Genomic DNA, 13,789 nt, shown 5'->3' with positions numbered 1-13,789 from the left:
CACACACACAGGGAAGGAGGGACAAGCACACACATGGCGAGGGGGAGGAAATGTGCACAGAAATTGAGAAGGGATATGCACACACAGCGAGAGAAGACACGCACAGACACGACAAGGGAGGGACACGCACACATAGCAAGGGGGGTCATGCACTCACACAGCGGGGGAGAAGCACTCACACAGTGAGGGGATAAACACAAAGAGCAATGGAGGGACACACACACACACACACACAAAGAGCGAGGGAGAGACATGCGCACTTAGAGCAAAAGGGACACATACACACATAAAGCGAGGGTGGGACACGCACACATACACACAGTTGAGGGGATACAAACAGACACACAGCGAGGCAGACACACACACACACACACACACAGCGTGAGAGGGACACACAGACCCACAGTGAGGGAGGGACATGCGCTCACAAACCCGCACACACAGAGCAAGAGAGGAACACTCGCAAACACAGCGAGGGGGAGACACACGCGCACACAAGAGGGAAGGCCACACACACGCGTGGACATCTAGAGGGACACACACACACACACACACACACACACACACACAGCAAGAGAGATTCACGCACACACACAGCGAGGGGGAGACTCATGCACACGCAGCGAGGGAGGGCCACGCACACACACGCACAGCAAGAGGGACACACACACACACACACACACACAGCAAGGCGGGCGATCTCACACATACACAGCGAGGGAAGGACATGTACACACACTGCAAGGGAGGGACACGCACACACAACAGCAAGGGGGACACGAACACTCACAGCATAGGAGGGAGACACACTTACACATACAGACACACAAACAGAGGGAGGGACATGCACGTACACACATACACACACACACACACACAAACAGCGAGTGAGGGACATGCAGTGAAGGGGGGACACACAAACACATACAGTGAGGAGGTGACACGTATACACAAACAGCGAGGGAGGGACTTGCTGACAAATGCAGCGAGGGAGGGATGCGCGCACACAGCGAGGGAGGGACGTGCTGAGACACGCAGCGAGGGGGGGACACGTGCAGGCACAGCGAGGGAGGGACACACGCACACACAGCAAGGGGGGATGTGCACCCACACACCGTGGGGAGATGCGGACACACAATGGTGGGGATATGCACAAAGAGCAATACAGGGACACACACACACAAGGGACGGACACACACAGACAGCAAGGGAGTGACACGCGCACACACACCCAGGGAGGGACATGCACACACAGCGAGGGAGGGACACACACACACACAGCGAGGGAGATACACACACACACACACATACACAGCGAGGGAGGGACACGCACATACACAGCAAGTGAAGGACACACGCGCGCACATACACACATACACACACACATACGTACACACACAGCGAGGGATGGACACGCACACAGAGAGAGAGAGAGACACACACACACACAGCGAGGCAGGGATACACACACACACACGGAAGGAGGGGCAAGTACACACACGGCGAGGGGCAGGAAATGTGCACAGAAAGTGAGAGGGGGCACGCACACACAGTGTGGGAGTGACACGCATACACACACGCACACACATGCAGCAAGGGAAGGACACTCACATACACTGTAAAAGGGTCACACATACTCACAGCAAGAGGGGACACTTACACACAGCGAGAGATAGACATGCTCATGCTCAAGCACACAAACACAGACACACAGCGAGAGAGGGGCATTCACACACACAGCCAGTGAGGGACATGGACGCACACACACACACACACCCACACACGCACACACACAGCAAGAGAGGGACACGCGCACACACAGCGATGGGGGAGACACATGCTCACACAATGAGGGAGGGGCAAGTACACACACGCACACCAAGAGGGACACACACACACACATACACAAAGCAAGGGGGAAACTCACAAACACAGCGAGGGAGGGACAGACAGACACACACACACACACAGAGCAAGGGAGGGACACACACACACAGCGAGGGAGGGACACACGCGCACACACACAGCGAGGGAGGGACGTACACACAGCGAGGGAGGGACGCGCGCACACACAGCGAGGGAGGGACACGCGCACACACAGCGAGGGAGGGACGCGCGCACACACAGCGAGGGAGGGACGCGCGCACACACAGCGAGGGAGGGACGCGCGCACACACAGCGAGGGAGGGACGCGCGCACACACAGCGAGGGAGGGACGCGCGCACACACAGCGAGCGAGGGACGCACACACAGCGAGGGAGGGACGCGCGCACACACACAGCGAGCGAGGGACGCACACACAGCGAGGGAGGGACGCGCGCACACACAGCGAGGGAGGGACGCGCGCACAAACAGCGAGGGAGGGACGCGCGCACACACAGCGAGGGAGGGACGCGCGCACACACAGCGAGGGAGGGACGCGTGCACAAACAGCGAGGGAGGGACGCGCGCACACACAGCGAGGGAGGGACGCACACACAGCGAGGGAGGGACGCGCGCACACACAGCGAGGGAGGGACGCGCGCACAAACAGCGAGGGAGGGACGCGCGCACACACAGCGAGGGAGGGACGCACACACAGCGAGGGAGGGACGCGCGCACACACAGCGAGGGAGGGACGCGCGCACACACAGCGAGGGAGGGACGCGCGCACACACAGCGAGGGAGGGACGCGCGCGCACACAGCGAGGGAGGGACGCGCGCGCACACAGCGAGGGAGGGACGCGCGCACACACAGCGAGGGAGGGACGCGCACACACACAGCGAGGGAGGGACGCGCACACACACAGCGAGGGAGGGACGCGCACACACACAGCGAGGGAGGGACGCGCACACACACAGCGAGGGAGGGACGCGCACACACACAGCGAGGGAGGGACGCGCACACACACAGCGAGGGAGGGACGCGCACACACACAGCGAGGGAGGGACGCGCACACACACAGCGAGGGAGGGACGCGCACACACACAGCGAGGGAGGGACGCGCACACACACAGCGAGGGAGGGACACGCGCACACACTGCGAAGGAGGGACACGCGCACACACTGCGAAGGAGGGACACGCGCACACACTGCGAAGGAGGGACACGCGCACACACTGCGAAGGAGGGACACGCGCACACACTGCGAAGGAGGGACACGCGCACACAGCCAGGGAGGGACACGCGCACAAACAGCGAGGGAGGGACACGTGCACACACTGCGAAGGAGGGACACGCGCACACACTGCGAAGGAGGGACACGCGCACACAGCCAGGGAGGGACACGCGCATAAAACAGCGAGGGAGGGACACGCGCACACACAGAGAGTGGGAACACAGACACAGTGAGGGAAGTACATGCACGTGTACACACTTAGCGAGGGAGCGACACACACACACAGCGAGGGACGGACACACACACACAGCGAGGGAGGGACACACACACACAGCGAGCGAGCGACACACACACACAGCGAGGGGCAAGCACACACATGGCGAGGGGGAGGAAATGTGCACAGAAAGTGAGAGGGGTACGCACTGACACAGCAAGGGAGGACACACACACACATACACACACACACAGAGCGAGGGAGTGACACGCACATACAGCAAGAGGGACACACACACACACACAGCGAGGGAGGGACACACACACACACACACACACACACACACAGTTAAGGGGGTACATGCAGACACACAGTGAGAGTGGGACACACCCACACACACAGCGAGCAAGGGACACACAAACAGCGAGGGAGTGAAACGTACACACACAGTGAGAGAGTGACACACCCACACACACACACACACACACACACACAGTGAGGGAGAGAAGGACATGCACACACACAGCGAGGGAGGATACACACACACACACATCGATGGAGGGACACGCAAACACACAGTGAGGGGATTACACACAGACACACAGCGAAGCAGGGACACACACACTGTGAGAGACGAAGACACACACGCGCAAAGCGAAGGAGGGACACAGACACAGACACACACAGTTAAGGGGATACATGCAGACACACAGCGAGAGTGGGACACACCCACACACACAGCGAGCAAGGGACACACAAACAGCGAGGGAGTGAAACGTGCGCACACAGTGAGAGAGTGACACACACACAGTGAGGGAGGGAAGGACATGCACACACACAGAGCAAGTGAGGGACACACACACATAGCGAGGGAGCATCATACACAAATACACACAGCGAGGGAGGAACACGCGCACACACAGCGAGGGAGGGACACGCGCACACACAGCGAGGGAGGGACACGCGCACACACAGCGAGGGAGGGACACGCGCACACACAGCGAGGGAGGGACACGCGCACACACAGCGAGGGAGGGACACGCGCACACACAGCGAGGGAGGGACACGCGCACACACAGCGAGGGAGGGACACGCGCACACACAGCGAGGGAGGGACACGCGCACACACAGCGAGGTAGGGACACGGACACACACAGCGAGGGAGGGACACGCGCACACACAGCGAGGGAGGGACACGCGCACACACAGCGAGGGAGGGACACGCGCACACACAGCGAGGGAGGGACACGCGCACACACAGCGAGGGAGGGACACGCGCACACACAGCGAGGGAGGGACACGCGCACACACAGCGAGGGAGGGACACGCGCACACACAGCGAGGGAGGGACACGCGCACACACAGCGAGGGAGGGACACGCGCACACACAGCGAGGGAGGGACACGCGCACACACAGCGAGGGAGGGACACGCGCACACACAGCGAGGGAGGGACACGCGCACACACAGCGAGGGAGGGACACGCACACACAGCGAGGGAGGGACACGCGCACACACAGCGAGGGAGGGACACGCGCACACACAGCGAGGGAGGGACACGCGCACACACAGCGAGGGAGGGACACGCGCACACATAGCGAGGGAGGGACACGCGCACACACAGCGAGGGAGGGACACGCGCACACACAGCGAGGGAGGGACACGCGCACACACAGCGAGGGAGGGACACGCACACACAGCGAGGGAGGGACACGCGCACACACAGCGAGGGAGGGACACGCACACACACAGCGTGGGAGGGACACGCACACACACAGCGAGGGAGGGACACGCATACTCCCAGGGAAGGAGGGATAAGCAGACACACGGCGAGGGGAGGGCATGTGCACAGAAATTGAGAGGGACACACGCACACAAAGCGAGAGAGGACACGCACAGGCACAGCGAGGGAGGGACACACACTCACACAGCAAGGGGGGACATGCACTCACATACCGAGCGGAGATGTGCACATACAGTGAGGGGGATATACACAAAGAGCAAGGGAGGGATACACACAAGGGAGGGACACACATACACAGCAAGGGTATGACACGTGCACACACAGTGAGAAAGGGACATGCACACACAGCGAGGCAAGGACATGCATATACACAGCGAGGGAGGGACACGCGCACACACAGCGAGGGAGGGACACGCGCACACACAGCGAGGGAGGGACACGCGCACACACAGCGAGGGAGGGACACGCGCACACACAGCGAGGGAGGGACACGCGCACACACAGCGAGGGAGGGACACGCGCACACACAGCGAGGGAGGGACACGCGCACACACAGCGAGGGAGGGACATGCGCACACACAGCGAGGGAGGGACACGCGCACACACAGCGAGGGAGGGACACGCGCACACACAGCGAGGGAGGGACACGCGCACACACAGCGAGGGAGGGACATGCACACACACAGCGAGGGAGGGACACGCACACACACAGCGAGGGAGGGACACGCACACACACAGCGAGGGAGGGACACGCACACACACAGCGAGGGAGGGACAAGCAGACACACAGCGAGGGGGAGGGCATGTGCACAGAAATTGAGAGGGACACATGCACACAAAGCGAGAAAGGACACGCACAGGCACAGCGAGGGAGGGACACACACTCACACAGCAAGGGGGGACATGCACTCACATACCGAGCGGAGATGTGCACATACAGTGAGGGGGATATACACAAAGAGCAAGGGAGGGATACACACATGGGAGGGACACACATACACAGCAAAGGTATGACACGTGCAGACACAGTGAGCGAGGGACATGCACACACAGCGAGGGAAGGACATGCATATACACAGCGAGGGAGGGACATGCGCACACACACACATAGAGCGAGGGAGGGACACACACATACACAGTAAGGGAAGGACACGCGCACATACACACAGAGAGGGAGGGATGGAGACACACACACACACACACCGTGAGGGAGGAAGACGCATACACAGAGTGAGAGGGAGTGACACACACGCAACCATCGAGGGAGGGACACGCACAAACACATGCTGTGAGGGTGTGACACATACACACACATACAACGAGGAAGGGACACGCACAGCGAGCGAGGGACTTGCTGAGACGCACAGCGAGGGAGGGACACGCACGCTCACAGCGAGAGTGGGACACGCACGCTCACAGCGAGGGAGGGACACACTCACAGCGAGGGAGGGACACACAGACACACAGTGAGTGAGTGATACACACACACACACATACAGAGCGAGGGGAGGACACACACCCACTGCAAGAGGGGCACACACACTCACAGCTAGAGGTGTGCGCGCACACACACACACACACACGCAGCGAGGGTGGGACATGTGCTCAGAAAATGAGAGGGGACACACACACACACACAAAGTGAGGGAGGGTGACACGCAGACATATGTACAAACACACACACACACAGTGAGGGAGGGACACACACACAGTGAGGAGAGTTACATACACAGCGAGGGAAGGGGACACACACACACACGGTGAGGAGAGTTATACACACACACACACAGCGAGGGAAGGGGACACACACGCATACACACACAAACACAGAACAAGGGAGGGACACGTGCACACACAGTGATGTGTCTCCTCGGACGTGTAATCGTCCAGCTCTCACTCCAGTCCGCTCCCTCACAGGGTCACCGTCTCTGTGACTCCCAGGTACAACAAGGCCGCGATCCTCAGTGCTGATTTATATTCTTCCAGATGTGAGTCAGCATCAAGCTCCTGCTCCAAGTTGCTCCCTCACATGGTCACTCCCTCTGTGACTCGGTGCTGATTTGGAGCCTGCTGCTCTGCTTTTTATCCAAATCCAGGTCCCAGTCGGCCTTGACCCTCGATGCTGATGTATCTTCACCCGCTCTGTGCTGCTCTCGCTCAGGGTCTCTCCCCTTGTGACTCCCAGGTAATGGTCGGCATCAAGCCTCCGTTGAGATTTATAACATCCCATTCCGCACTGCTCTCTTACAGGATCGCCGTGTGCCTGGAGGACAGTGGGAAAGAGGAGGATTAGACAGAGCAGAGGGAGTTACAGTGACTGAGGGAGCTGTAGGGGATGAAACAGGTTATCTGGAGAGCTAGGCAGACCTACAGTAACTAAAGAACGTTACTGGAGCTTCTGGTTGTCAGTTCCAGCTGTCCGCTGCAGTGGTCGGTATATTGGGTCCATGTCGATGTGCTTATTGATTAAATCTGTGGATGAGTGCCATGCCTCTAGGAATTCCCTGGCTGCTCTCTGTTTGGCTTGTCCTATAATAGTAGTTTTGTCCCAGTCGAATTCACGTTGCTTATCATCTGCGTGTGTGGCTACTAAGGATAGCTGGCCGTGTCGTTTCGTGGCTAGTTGGTGTTCATGGATGCGGATCGTTAGCTGTCTTCCTGCTTGTCCTATGTAGTGTTATGTGCAGTCCTTGCATGGGATTTTGTACACTACATTGGTTTTGCTCATGCTGGGTGTCAGGTCCTTCATCTGGTGAGTTGTTGTCTGAGAGTGGCTGTTGGCTTGTGTGCCGTTATGAGTCCTAGTGATGGCAGTAGTCTGGCTGTCAGATCAGAAATGTTCTTGATGTATGGTAGTGTGGCTAGTCCTTTGGGTTTTGGCATGTCCTCATTCCATTGTCTTTCCCTGAGGCATCTGTGGATGAAATTGCGTGGAGTTTGACCCCACCCCACAGCTCACCAATAGGATCAACAACACAGTGAGAAACCTGCAAGAAAAACAGACAGATAACCAGATCTGACCTACAGAGAATGAAAACTGAAAGCAACAACACCCTCAGATTCTATGGACTAGCTAAAGTGCACAAACCAGACATCCCACTCAGACTCATCGTATCACTACCTGGGACACCATCACACAAACTGGCTAAAGAACTACAGCAGAAACTGAAACACCTGATCTGTGGATCCAGACATTCTGTACAGTCAACACAGGAATTCTTGGACATCATCAGAAATAACACACATAGACAAGGAAGAAACTATGGTCTCATTCGATGTAACGGCACTGTTCACCTCTATCGACCAAACCCTAGCCAGAGAAACAATAGCCAACCTGCTGGACATACAGAACAGACAACAGGACGGTGAACCTATCAACAAAGACTGCATACTCAAACTTCTGGACCTGTACCTCACAACACACTTCACATTCAACAACCAAATAAATGAACAAATTAATGGCACACCAATGGGCTCACCCATCTCTGGACTCATAGCAGAAGCGGTAATGCAAAGGTTAGAACAAACAGTCTTACCGCAAATTCAACCCGCACTCTGGGTCAGATATGTGGATGGTAACTTTGTAATAATGAAAAACACAGAAATAGAGAACACACACCGGATCATCAACACCACACTCACAGGAATCTGATTGACTAGAGAGAAAGAAAAGGACACCCAACACACCCAACTCCCATTCCTAGACGTGATGGTACAGAGAACACCGAACGGAGAATTCACCACAAAGGTATACAGGAAAGCCACACACACAGACCGACTTCTGAACTACAAAAGCAACCACCCAACACACACAAAAGAAGTTGCATCAAGACACTGTTCAAAAGGGCCACAACACACTGCAGTACACCAGAACTGCAAAAAGAGGAAGAAGAATACATTTACAGTGTATTCGCCAAAAACGGATAGCCCCACAATTTCATTAGGGATTGTCTGTATGGATTTGCTTGACGACTCTCCTCTGTTATTGATGAGGGCCGTGCAGATGATGTGGTTTATATGGAGTTCATTAAGGTCTTTGACAAGGTCCCACACGGAAGGCTGGTCCAAAAGGGAAGATCCCATCGGATCAAAGGTAAGTTGGTAAATTGGCTCCACAATTGGTGGAGAGTTGGTTTTGTGATTGAAAGCCTTTGCCCAGCGGGTGTACCACAGGGATCTGTGCAGGAACCATTGCTGTTCATTATGGACATTAATCACTCGGATGTGAAAGCAGAAGGTAACATTAGTAGGTTTGCAGATAACATGGAAGGTGAGGGTGTTGTCCACAGTGAGGGGGATGGACTCAGGCTGCAGTCTGATATCGATCAGATGATAAACTGAGCAGAGTAATGGCAGACAGAGTTTACTTCTGATCACTGTGAGGTAATACACTGTGGCAAGTCTAACCAGCGAATGATAGACATCATGAATGGTAGGTCCTCCTGGAGTACTGAGGAACACAGGGACCTTGGTGGGCAAGTCACTGGATGTCTGAAGGTGTCAGCACAGGTAGACAGGGTGGGGAATATACCTGAACTGGGAGCAGGAGGGGGACCCACATCCTGGTGGGGAACGTTGCTGGAGCTGCTCGAGAGGATTTAAACCCGTCTGGCAGGGCTGTGTGACCCCAAAGAGTCGTAAGGCCAGAAAGAAAGTTGAGGCTGGTACAAATGTTGAAGAGAGCAATATAAGTAGACAAGGCAGGCAAGAACATAGCAGGCAATGAGGGAAAACTGGTGGATTAACCTGCAGTTATTTCAATGCAAAGGGCCAGACAGATAAGGCAGATGAACCCAGAGCATGGATGGGAACATGGGATTGGGATACCATAGGTATTACAGAGACACAGCTGAGGGAGCAACAGGACCAGCAGCTCAATGTTCCAGAGACAGATGCTCCAGGAAGGATAGAACAGGAGGCAAAACAGGAGGAGAGCTGGTGGTTTTGATTGGGGGAAACATCCCAGCAGTACCTAGAGGGAGTATTCATGCAGGATCGCCCCGTTAAGCGATATTAGTTCAACTGAGAAATAAAAATTGGTCATTAGTTTTCTACGGTCGGACTACAGCGGTAGGCAATGGGAGATGAAGGAGCAAATATGTCAGGAGATTTCAGATATCTCTTAGAATAATAGGGTTGTAATGATAGGGGATCTTAACTGTTCCAAACCTGGACTGAGATTGGTACTAAGCTAAGCATTTGGATGGAAGGAATTTGTTAAGTGTGTTCTGAAAACTCCCAGTCATTATGTAAGTGTCCCAACTGGAGAATGGGGCTAAACCTGACCTCCCCTTGGGAAACAAGGTCGGGAACGGGACTGAGGTGTTAGTGGGGGAACACTTTGGAAAGTTACCACAATTGTATTAGTTTGAAAATAGCGATGGAAAAGGACAGGCCTGGTCCACAAGTTCAAGTTATTTAATGGAGCAAGATAGTATTAGACATGAATTTTTAAAGTAGATCTGGGGAGGCTATTTGCAGGTAAAGGGAAGTCTGGCAAGTAGGAATATTGTAAAACCGAGATAAAAGGAGCGTTCAGCGCCAGCGTGTTCCTGTTAGTGTGCAGCTCAATGCTGACTGAATTCGGAAACACTGGCTGAGTTTCAAGGCTGTGGTCAAGACAAAAGGGGTCACATGTCAGATATAACTGGCTGACTCAAGGGAATCCCTTCAGGAGCATCGGGGCTGTAGAAATACACTTAGGATGGAAATCAGGAATGTAAAAAGGGGACACGAGATAGCTTTGGCAGAGAAAGTTAAGGAGAATTCAAAGAGACTCTACAAGTGTATTAAAAGCAAAAGAAGAGTTCGGGACAAAACCGGTATCCTTAATGATCAATGAAGCCAACGTTGTGTGAAACTACAAGATCCGAAACAAATATTTCACTTTGGAACTTACTGTGGATGAAGACTGGGGCACTCAGGGAACAAAACAGTGTTTGGCCTGACTACTATTGGAATACCGTGTGCAATTCTGGTCTCAATGTCATCGGGAGGATGTCGTGGAACATGAAAGGGTTCAGAAGAAATGACCAAAGATATTGACAGGGTTGGAGGGCTTGCGCTTCAGGGAGAAGCCTGAATAGGCTGGGGCAGTTTTCAGTTGAACCTGGGAAGCTGAGGAGTTAACCGATAAAAGGTGTTTAAAATCATGATGGTCATCGACAGGGTCAATAGACAAGGTCATTTCCCCAGGCGAGGGAAACTTTTCAAAGGGGTCTAAAGGACAACTGCTCCCGCAGAGTGGATGGAATAAGCTGCCAGAGCAAATAGTGGAGGCTGATAGAAATACATTTAAAAGGCATGGGGATGGGTGTATGAATAGCAAGGGTTTAGAGGGATATTGGCAAAATTGTGGCAAATGCGACTAGAAACGCCATGCAGGAGTTGGTCCGAAGGGCCTGTTTCCGTGCTGTACATCTCTATGACTCAAAGTGTTGAAATGAGTCCACATTATAGAAAAGGAGGGCTGGAGGGTTTAAAACACAAAGGTACATAAATCCCCAGGACCTGATCAAATGTATCTCAAGACATTGTGGGAAGCTGGTGAAGAAATTGTAGGGCCTCGAGCAGAGATATTTGTACCATAGAGAGCGATGTGTGATAGGCTGTTAGACTGGAGGGTGGCATTGTGGACAGTGAAGAAGGTTTTCTGAGATTACAGAGGGATCCTGATGAAATGTGTGAATGGCTGAAAAACTGTCGATGGAGTTCAATCTGAATAAATGTGAGGTAATGCATTTGGGACAACAAACACGGGCAGGACTTATACAATTAATGGCAAGACCTTCGGTACTGTTGTAGAACAGAGGGAACGCAGGGTTCAGCTACATAATTCTTTGAAGTTTGCAACATAGAGAGACAGGATAGTTTCAAAAAAGGTGCTTGCCTCACTTGCTTTCATCACTCAGTCCTTTGGATATAGGAGTTGGGAAGTCGCATTGAGATTATCCAGGCCATTGGTGAGTCCTCTTCTGGAATACTGTGTCCAGTTCTGGTCGCCCAGTTATAGGAAGGATATTATTAAGCTGGAAAGGGTTGGGAGAAGATTTACTGGGATGTGGCTGGGTACGAAAGGCTTCAGTATAAAGAAGGGCTGAATAGGTTGGTATTTTTCACTGAAACCTGAATGTTGACAGATGACCTCATAGAAGTTTATAAAATCATTAGGGGGGTAGATAGAGTTAATGGGAGTTGTCTTTTCCCATGGACAGGGGAGTTTCAAGACAAGGCACTACATTTTTAAGTTTAGAGGAGAGACATTTAAAAAAAAAGACACGAGAGGCACATTGTTACACAGAGGGTGGGTTGTGTGTGAAATGAACTTCCCAAGGAAGGGGTGAACATGGGGACAATTACAATGTTTAAAAGACATTTCGATTAGTACAGGAATAGGAAAGGTTTGAAGGGATATGATCCAGGAACAGGCAGGTGGGATGAGATCCGTTTGAAGAGTATGGTTAGCGTTAACCGAACAGTGCGGTATGACTCTGACTATGATTATAATGTTGCGTCATTAATTAAGAAAGGCTTAAGAGAAAGCCAGGGAACTACAGACTGATGAGCGAGACATCAGGGTGGGTCAGTTGTTGGAGGTCATTCTGAGAGGTAGGCCTTACATGCATTTGGAAAGATAAGGCCTGATTACGGACAGCCAGCATGGCTTTGTGCGTGGGAAAACATGTCTCACAAACTTGACTGGAGTTTGCTCAAGATGTGACCAAGAAGATAGATGAAGGCAGAGCAACAGACGTTGTTTCTGGCTTCCGCAAACCCTTGTTCAGGATGTAACATGATACACTGGTTAGTAAGGGGAGATCACAAGGGATCAGGGAGAGCTAGCCAACTGGATACAAAATGGGATGACAGTGGGAGACAGAGGGTGGTGGGAGAGGGTTGTTGTTCGGACTGGAAACTCTGACCAGCAGTGTGCTGTAAGGATTGGTGCTGGGACCACTGTTGTGCACCACTTACATAAACAATTTGAGTGAAAATATGGGAGTCCCTGTTAGTATGTTTTCGGATACCAAGATTAGTGGAAGAGTGGGCAGGGAATATAGTTATCGAAGGGGATGTTAATCAACTGGGCCAGTGGGCCAAAGAATGAAAGATGGAGTTTAATTCAGGTGTTGGATTTAGTTCAGACAAACCAGGGAGGAGTAACACGGGTAATGGTTGGGCCCGGGACAGTGTTGTAGAAAAGGGAGAGACCAAGGGGTGCAGTTACATTGTTCCTTGGACTGGCATCACAGGGCGACAGGGTGTTGAAAGCAGCAATTGGTCCACTTGTCTTCATTGGTCAGAGCATTGAGTACATGAGTTGGAGATATTGGTAACATTGTCGTCTATATTTCTCCTGGGCAGAGTAGGCCACGGGGTGACCTTATAAAGGTTTATGAAACCATACAGGGTTTAAGTAAGGTGAATTGCCGAGGGTAGGTGAGTCCAAAGCTAAAGGCATAAATGTGAGGTGAGAGAGCAAGGATTTAAAGAGGGAGCGGAGGGGCAACATTATCCACAGAGGATGGTGCATAGACAGAATGGGCCGCCAGAGGAAATGGTAAAAACTAGTACAATTACAACATGGAAAAGACACTCGGGCAGGTACATGGAAAGGAGAAGGTTTGAAGGGATATGAGCCAAACACAGGCAAATGCAACTCATTCCATTTAGGAAACCTCGGCCGAAGAGTCATGCCGCACAGAAACAGACCCGATGTCCCCAGTTATTGGAGG

The sequence above is a fragment of the Chiloscyllium plagiosum genome, unplaced genomic scaffold (genome assembly GCF_037043375.1).
Source record: "Chiloscyllium plagiosum isolate Xiang-an unplaced genomic scaffold, Cpla_swu_hap1 HiC_scaffold_49, whole genome shotgun sequence".
In the NCBI taxonomy this organism is placed as follows: Eukaryota; Metazoa; Chordata; class Chondrichthyes; order Orectolobiformes; family Hemiscylliidae; genus Chiloscyllium; species Chiloscyllium plagiosum.
This window is presented reverse-complemented; position numbering follows the sequence as displayed.